The sequence below is a fragment of the Fundulus heteroclitus genome, chromosome 5 (assembly GCF_011125445.2).
Source record: "Fundulus heteroclitus isolate FHET01 chromosome 5, MU-UCD_Fhet_4.1, whole genome shotgun sequence".
Lineage (NCBI taxonomy): Eukaryota > Metazoa > Chordata > Actinopteri > Cyprinodontiformes > Fundulidae > Fundulus > Fundulus heteroclitus.
In genome coordinates, this window is record NC_046365.1 from 29,603,282 (window position 1) to 29,613,341 (window position 10,060).

The window sequence follows — 10,060 nt, forward strand, 5'->3', positions numbered from 1 at the left end:
TTTATCACAGAGAGGGCATAAAACTAAAATAAGATGCTTGGGATTATATTACCAACCAGTTTTTTGTTTACAATCACATCAGCCAAGAGCATGTACTTTGATGCTATTTTCATGACTTTATTCAAAATCAGATAAAAGTTGGGAACGTACTATGTTTTAACGTGCAAATAGGAAATGTATCTGCAACTTCTTCATTTATTATTTGATTATATAATACTTTCAAATAAACTGGAGCAGAACCTTTTTCTTTTGTGTCTTTAGAAAATCATTCAGAATCACTCAAAATCCGTCTCAGCCAATAAAAACCGCATTGATGGATCTCTATTTTATGTGCCTCTGAACGGCACATAAAATAAAAACACCTTTTTATTACTTCTTGTCTAGCATTAAAAGCAGAATGTTCAGATTAATTTTGGCACACAAACACCATAACGGGGATACTATTCAAAAGTGAAAAACTGAGTTTAAAGGAGAACGTGGCAAACTTGAATATAATTTAGACATTATAGGAAAATGGCGCTAGCATTGTGGAATCATCTGGAATATTTTTGATGACATGGCTCTGTTTTCTTTACCCTGGAATTTGCTTGATAATCCCACAATCTTTTAAGGCTGGCCGCAACGCAGCTGCTGGATACCTCGACCTGTTCAGGCATCAGAGGTTTTTTTCACGCCCAACTTCATTACAGTCAAACCTCTTTTTAAGATCTAATAAGATAACTAGTAAGTTATTAAGATTTTGAATTAATAGCTAGAACACAGCCTGGCCAATCAAACGTCAGAATAATGTTGGTTTGTATATCTGCTGTAAACAGTTTTCTGTGCAATTTAAGTAAGCCTAGATGTTTGTGGATACGCTGAGCAAGTTAATGTATGCATTTGTGAAGTGTGTGTGTTTATTTACAGTTATAATGTTCATCAAAAATTTTCCAAACCCAGCTGAGTGCCGCAGACACCACAGATGTTCACCTCTCACCTTCCCACCCCGACCAAAGGGAGTCTCCCTGTGAGCTCATGTCTGGAGCTCTGCCCACAGCCGGTCTGAAAGGGATTTATACTGCAAAACCAACTTCAGGTAAGCGTGTGTCTAATAATATTACAGAATATTATGAAAAAAAAAAACATAAATAATCCCATTACACTGTGTACAATTGATATTTAAAGGTGTATTGTTGTTTACCTTGGCATATTTCTTTTTAATCAAAACCTGGACTTTAGCAGTATAATAGTTTATTCACCAAATTCTGCTGCGCTTGATACGTTAACTCAGAAGGTTTGAGTAAATAGTTTAAAACTTTTGGATGTTATGTCATCCAAACCCCACAAAGAAAACTGCACTTTATTTTCAAAAGTTTATTATGGAACTTAAAGTCTACTATGTAGAGTGGAAAAAAGTAAAATTCAACATTTTAACGTGTTTCTTAGTAAATATATTTGCAATGGGCCCAAAACCTGTCAGTAAACAATCTGCCCTCCATCAGTGCCAATTTATATCAGTCTTGATGGCCTGTACAAAGGGATTTCTCTGGAATGTTACCGCATAAGAAGCATATCATGGTTAGTAAAACCAGAGGGTAATTATCAAGACGTGCCTGTGCAAATTCTCAGTTATCCGGGTCATCGCAACAGCAAACAGGCTTGAATCGGTGGCAACCGGACTTTTGCTCAGTTCCTTCTGAATATGTTTCGACACCTATCCAGGAGTCTGTCAGTTCTGGTGGCTTGCACTTCAGCAACCTGCAGTTGCTGTGCTTCTATTTTTGAAGGACTAGGAGGCCCATCCTCCTAGACCCATACTAAATCAGATGCAAATCAGGACATACTCAACCTTATTGTTGTAAAACTTTCTGATGGCTTTGGTCACATGTGTTTTCTAATCTTTGAACGTTCCTGTTAGAACCATTGGCGCCATATTCTGGTTTGGTAGTTAGAAAAACTTAATTTGTGCAGAAACCACATAAGGTGATCCCTGCAACATATCTGGCAGCGGAGTCAAAACAAAAATAAGAAGATTTGTCCAAGGACCATCTGCAAAGAGTTCCTTGAACACCTTGAATTAGATGGGAGAGTTTTTTTCCATTGGAAACAGTAAGTAATGGCTTTAACTACGGTGAGCTCTATGAACACTCACTGCAGAAGACTCCATTGGTGAACAAAAAAGCCTGTTGAAGCTTGTTGGTTTGCTGCACAGATAATTTAGGGGAGAGCCTTGTCTGATATAGATGAGACCAGAATTGAACTCTGGAAATTATTGCAAATGTTTACATGTTTAACACATCTGAGGAAGGAACAGCAGTACACCAAAATCACCATACCAACAGTGAAATTTTGAGTTGTCAAGCTGTCTTTTAGCATATATTCTGGTAGACTTTATATAAATGATAGAACAATGAATTTAGATACACTTTTTGCAGTTTTTCTGAAAGACGGTGATTCCAAGAATAAGGAAAAACAGCTAATCTGAGTGATTTTTGAGGCAATTTTCTCCTTTCAGAAGAAGATGTAAAGTTTTCACCACCAAGAAAACCTTTTTCACTATGTAGTGAATACATTTCAGTAAGTGTGTCCAACACTTAGTCCTTTTAATTCCACATTGTACAACATCACAAAATATAGCGACAAAGCTATTGTGATTTCTGGATGAACTGGGTTCTCATCTGTTGTGAATTTCATGTCAACAGTCCCATTAAAAGCAATTTTTTGAAGAAGCTCTTTGCTGAAAAGAAAAGTAAATCTTCCTAAAAAAAAAATTAACAATTCTTTTTTTCTGCTATTTTAAAATGAAATCAAATGCAATTTAACAAGAAACAACTAAAAATGCTTTTAAATAGCGCACAGTGCCCTCTAGGATCAACACTTATGCTTGAAGGTTGAGAACTTTTGCAACTATTTTGAAAGATACTGTGTAGAGAAAAAAATATTTATTGCTCCATAATACTTTCCCTCTAAACTTGACAAATGATGGTGGAAAATCCAAGCCCAGAATATTGTGTTTTTAATTCTCTGACCTCACTTTGATATGTGGCTGATCACCCAGAAAGAATGCCATTCTTTTTACCATACAATGGTTGTTTTTGTACGCTTGTACGTGTGTGAATCTGTGTATAAAAGCTGTAAAATATGTTTCATGGCAGGCTAGACTCCCAAAAGCAGAATCCACCCATGGAGACTCATAGCAGTGCATCAATAGAGGCATTGATACATGAAAGGCTGGATGGAGGGAACATATGAGAGTGTGTGAGTTCATGACTTTGAGTGTGTGTCTGAGTGCGCGATGGGAAAAGATTCTCATACCAGACACTCATAGTTGCTCGAGTTATGACCTGAAGGGTTGATAGTTAGATTTTTCCATGTCTTCTGAGGTTTCGATAGATGTCTTTCAGCTGGTTAAACTACATCCCCGTTGTTTCGTTTGACACCACTTTTACTATCATCTCTGTTTTTTAATAATTATTCTTTATTTAGCATTTAAAGGGGACATACCATGCTTTTTAGTTCTTCCTTTTCACATTGAAATCATTCAGTTGTGGTCTATATAAAGTCTAACTGCAATGTTTGGTCTGAAATATCCTTTTACCCCTGTTCTGAGGTGTGTCTGACAGCAACTCGTTCTGGTTCTGTCTCTTTAAATCTAAAGGAGACACTTCACCACCCCCCCCCCCCCCCCCCCAACCAGTTTTTTTCTTTAATCGGTTGAACATCCAGTTGTCTACTGATGCTCGGTACTGATGTATGAGCATATTGGGGGAATTTGACTTTTGTGTTAAAAAATGATTTGAATGATTGGCAAAACTAGAAAAATAGCGATTAACCACAGTCTTCTTATTATTAAAACATTAAGAACAAAAATGTTTGCGCCTCCGTCAGATTTGTCTCATTTTGAATTACGTAGGGTTTTTGCATTTCACTCAGAACATCTAATACTGATCAAGTTAAAATGTTAAATAAAAAAACATAAAGCAATTTGAAACAACTTAACTTTCCAAATGCCATGGTTTATGACCCTTATTATTATTAATTGTATAATATTTTTATATTTAGGTGTGTCCTGTTTTCTTTTGTTAAGAAATGTTCCCTTTTACATATTTATAGGTTTGTTTCTTATTTTTACACTTTATCTTCCTGTTTTGTCAGAAACTCGATTTTGTTTGCTTTTCTATTGAACTTAGAATCAATCTGAATCCATCTCTGACAACCACTTATGATGAAAAAAATGTAATAACGATAAAATAAAATTAAAATATCTCTTTGAATATCCTGGCATTTATGAAATAAATTTATTTGGCAATTATATCTCTCTCTCTCTCTCTCTCTCTCTCTCTCTCTCTCTCTCTCTCTCTCTCTCTCTCTCTCTCTCTCTCTCTCTCTCTCTCTCTCTCTCTCTCTCTCCCTCTCTCAGCAATGAGGCATGTCTTTATAATGAGCCATTTCCAAAATATCTGCACGAATATTGCCGTTCACCTCGACTGTTCTTCCGCTCTCCCTCACTCTTATTTCAACATGTTCTTTACCATGAATAGCCATGAACTGTTTTCTCTCTCCTCCTCCTTCCTGACCTGTCTGCTACCTCTCAGAATGTCTCACTTGTGCCGCTTTTCACTTCGTATTTGTCTGTGCTAACTCTTGCACAGCCAGCAGTCTGTCATGTGCATGGGAGCAGCTGGCCCTGTTTTGATTTTCACTTGTTGCTCGGTGTTTAAGCGGCAGCTGAACTGTGGCTGACACTTTATTTGCGCCGTCACACACTCATTTGAACACACAGACCAGTGCAGACCCCGGTGGAAGGATGGACGGAAGTGAAAAAGCTCGAGGTGACCAAAAACATCTCTGACAGGTGACATAAAAAGCACAACGTGTCAACAGTCAAATGAGGTTGTTTGTGTTAGAAGCCTGAGCAGGTTTTATCACCTTCAAATCTACAGACAGAGTAAACTGTGAATTCTTGAGGTACTTTGAGGTAATTCTTAGGGAGTGTGTGTAAATGTGTGCTGGTGTTCCTCGTCATGCAGTTAAACCTGAGACACAGAGGAAGACACGTCTCTCCATAAATGAGGAAGACAAAATATTTACAGTTAGTTTCTCACTTTGACATGAAACTTTCATCACTTGTAATATATTCTTTTATAACAGTAATTATTGTAGCAGCTTCATCCATAAATCCATTTAGAAGGATTTACATTGTGAACCGAACAGACCTGAGTTGGAGCGTATATAGCTGATTTTTAATTTAACTTCTTTTGCCTTTTGTCATAGTGCATTGGATACATTTTGTGCCATTTAAATTGGACTTAAGTGCACTGAAAAAATAGTTTTAATGACTTGAATGATGACAGAGTGAAACTAAATTGAGTTGATTTAAACGGTTAACGAATTGAACTAAGCTAAAGGTTGAACAGGAGTAAACTGAACTAAAGTAGAAAAAAAATATAAAAGAAACTTTGCGATGATGTTCTGTGATGGACTGATGAACTGCCAAAAGAGTACCCCACCGTTTGCCCAATGACTGTGGATATAGCCCCCCCCCCCCCGAAAATAAATAAAAATTGCCAATTTTATCAAACTTTGACTGAAATTAAGTGCTCTGAAATTAACAAAGCTAGAACAAAATGGATTGGATGATAGAATTGACTTTGTACTGCACTGAATAAATAAGCATATCAGATTAGACTGGACTGAATCAACATAGAATTGTGATAAATGAAACTGAACTGATTTAAACAGTTCAGTGCACACAGTTAGTAACACTTTTGTCTTGCAGCAAGAACTGTTCTGATTCCGGCTGGCGGTCGGATCCATCTCTCTCCACCTGCACCTCATTTTAATTATGATCTTCCTTCCTTAGCAGCCTGATTAAGCTGATTCTGTTCACTAGATTCCCTGTCTTTTTATACTGACTTTCCAAAACTTTGCCTAGACCTAGACTTCTGTCAGTCACCACACCATGGATCCTGCCCAGCGTCACTCTAGGGCACTTGCCCAGATCTGCTTCAGAGAGTCTGCCCAGTGTTTGCCTGTGTGCCGCTGCCTAGAGCCATCTGCGTATTGCCTGGATCAGGGTTTGTTTATTTTATAAATTAATCTCTAAAATCGCAACACCATGTCTGGCTTGAATATCGCATGCTCTGTTTGTTTTGGTATTAGAAAACGTCAAGAAGAAGTTAAAATCCTGGCCTGGGATCAAGTGGTCTTTCTAAATCCCCCTCAGGTGTGAGTGTGTGCATAGTTGTTTGCCTTGTGTTGCCCTGTCCAGGGGTGTATGATGTACCCCGCCTCAGGTTTTATGTTTGCAGAAACAAAAACATATTCGTCTTCCAACATTTTTCTTTAGTAAACATATTGCTGGACATGGACGTTGAATTGAGAGTTATGAGTTCATAGGGTTCTTGTTGTCATTTCTGATCCAATCATAACTGTCTGAGCTGAGAGAGATTTACTGGAATTTTGTTAAATATTACACTGAAGAATTGGCATTAGGGTGGCTACTCCGCACAATAAACCATTTATCTGATGCAAGTCGAGAAATTCAATGTTTAGAATAAATCTGCTTTGCAAGCGAGTCTGCGTGTGGGAGCCTTATAATTTTTGATCCTTGCTGTTGGTGTTAAAGTAAACCCAGATTAAAAGTCTGCATGCCATTATTCAAATCTCTTTCTTTACAGCAGGGTATGCAGTTGCAATGTTTTTGGACTATTGACAGCAAAATATTGTGCAAAATGTAAAGAGTAAAAATTACCCAAATTAAATATAAAGGGTGAAACAATATCAGCTCACTGAGCCAAACAAAAAGGTTATTTTAAAGGAGTTTCAGGTGTTTTGTGTTGTACAAGCATGGAGATGGACCATGAGATGGAAACACGGTTGGACGGTGCAATGCCAGCAGAGGTCAGGGATTAGACAAGCAGAGTGGTGGATTTCTAGAAGACAGGTTAGACGTGCTGATATTCATTCTCTGGGGGGGAAAAAATACATTCTAAGCCAGGAAGATTATACTGATGATGATTGCATAACCACATTGTGTGTGTGTGTGTGTGTGTGAGAGTGTCTGTTATGGTGAGCAGACAGCACAATTAGTCACTCACTCAGCTTTGGCCCCCGGCTGTGACCAGACACGCGTAACATCACGCATGCAGCTGCATAGCTTTATGCGCACATTTACACTTGGCAACATGCACCAGATCATCGATGAAAGAGCTCTGCTGCTTCTTTTTCAGCTGTTGTGTAATGAGGAACATGTTTTCTCCCCTTCTCTCCAGCACTAATTACCTCCTGTCTTTCCTTCTGCCATCCATCATGGGCTCATTTCTTCCCTCAGCTTCCCCTCTGCTTCTTCTCTTTCAACAGTCTCTTCCTCATTAAACTGAAAAGTCAGTGCAAATGCACCCCAATTTTAAACGAATAACATACAAATGACTCTGTTCTGTATCAATGTGAGTTATGTTTCAGAGTGAAATATAACATTTTGATTTAAGCCACCAAAATAATCCAAAAAAATGTGTTTGATTCACTATGGATTTAAACTTCTTAGTCCTTTTTATAAAGCATATGATACGTTCCATTGCATTTGTCTCAGAAATCAGAATTTAAATCTGATGGTGGGAATGAATTAGCTATTCTTTATCCACTATAAAACCATGGAGCAATAAATTGACTAACACAGGCTGTAATTAAATAAATGAAATAGAAACAGAGAGAAACCCAGACACGCTTTATCAACCAAAGAAACATGATTAAAATCAGCTGAATCAAAAAGTCGAAATTAAATCAAGTGAATGACATTCATGTCGCAGTAAATGGGATTAAATTGAAGAAAAATTAAACTGTAATTAAATTGTACTGAGTAGGTAACTGAAGTAACTTTAACTGAATTGTAATTGTATAAACCTGAATTATGACTAACTTAAAAAAAACTGGAGTTAAAAAGAACTAAACTGAATAAAAATTGAACAGCAATCTGATACATGTATCAATAATGGACATATGCTGTTACATAAATAGCCATCTCTAATTGTAAGGTATGAGAACGCTTTCATTTTTGATGTGATGTTATTAGACCTTGTCGGAAATATGTATTTATAAAAGCAATACTTATTTTTTTCTGATTACAAGCAATATTAGTTACACGCTGTCCCTTTAACTGAATTGGACAAAAATAAACTGGACTTCAATAGAATCAAACTAACTTAAACCAAGCTCAACTGGATTCATCAAAACTGATATAAAGTATACTAACTGAACTGAGTTGAAATCTAATTAATTAAATTGTTTTGTCGCTCAGTGAAACTGTTGTTTCCCACTACTGCCTGCAGCGAAAAGTTTGTGGGTTTAAATCCTGGCAAGGTGTCTTTTACCATGAGCTTTGTATGTTCTACCCATGAATTCTTGGGTTCTTTCCAGGTATTATACCTTCCTTCCAAAATACGGAAAATGTTAGGTTAACATTCGCTCTCTCAATTACCCTTACATTGGATTTGTCCTGTGAGTCTTTGTGTTGATCTGTGATGAACTACCAACCTGTACAGGGCGAACCCCGCTGCCAGTGAGAGCTGGAGATGAACTGAAAGGATTAAGCCAGTATAAAAAAATGGATAAAAGAACTGAACTGAGCTAAAATGTTCTAGCAATTATTTAAACTGAACCGTTGGGGATTTTACAAGTGTAGCAGTGGTCCTGATGCTTACTTAAAGGAGCAATACGTGAAATGTTATTATTTTAGTTAGAAAGGACTTACAAATTGTTTTGCAAAGAACTGAAGGTATCTTTTCAATGGAATATGGAATGATGTCACACACCATCTCTTTGTGTTGTTCTCCAGTCTCTTGTCTGTCCCTTCCCATAAAATGACAGGAGCATTTTATGGAGATCACACCCAGCAGATCGAACCGTTCTCTTGCTAACACCATTATAAAGTTATGAGTTACTTACTTCTTCACTAGAGATGCTATTTTGCTGTGTATTTATCTTTTACAAATATGTGCTTGTTTTGGTTTACAGACAGTTGTCAACAGCCCACCTAGTGGTGATAAATCACTTATTCTAAATATTAATCTCATTTATTTTGTTTGAAAAAGGAACTAAGAGGAAGTAACGCTGCTGTTGCTCTTTAATTTTAATACATGAAGCATCCATGCATGGGTTGGGAGTTTGTGTACCATTCCAGTTGATTTTTCCAGTTGAGAATGAATAATTTATGAAAGCAAATTGGAAGACATCAATATATAAAGGTTACAGTGTGATGTGTTCTTTTAGTAGCACTCTGCTCTCTTCTGCATGAATTCCAGATTTTCCTCCACTCATGATACATCATTCTCTTTAACAAGTTTCCTGTGCTTTCATGCTGCACCCCTCAACACGCCCTACCCCCACAAAAAAGGGATTTCACTCTGAAACCCTTTACTTCCTAACATTAAATTGCTGTTATTTGGTCCTTATCTGCCTGCCACTTTATCGCCTTTTTGTTTCTTTATCATGACAGTATAATTTTTTTCTTCATCATCTGACCTTCCTTCTTCTCTAACCTTTCACTGTCATCTCCTGTCTTTTTTTGCCGAGTCATTACTTCTAATCCTTTCACATTGATTTCAATCTTCCTTTTAATTCCCATCCTCATAAAAGTCTTTGTTCCATCTCCACAACTGTTCTTCCATCTCTCCTCCATAAAAAGACAATTTATTACTCCGATCCTCTTTTTCCAGTAGTCAAATCCTCAACACTTATATCAATCATTTTATGTAATTTCGATTTCTTTATAAATTGTATATTTCCACTTCATCACTATTATTTATTTATCAAGCACTTTACAAACAAAACATAAGTGCTGCACGGGCAAATGTCAAATAAAACAGAAAATGACAAACAATAAAAAGCAATGAGCAATAAAATACAAAGTTGATAATAAAAGCTATAAAATCAACAATAAAAGACAAAAGAAATGTGGACTTCTCTATGGGTTTAAAAGACCATTTGCTTCTCTGTGATTTTGTTGGTGATGTCAGAGTATTTGTTTCTCTAAATTTCTTCCATTGTCTCAGCCTGTAAATTCCCCCATCTGTTTTTGTGTGAA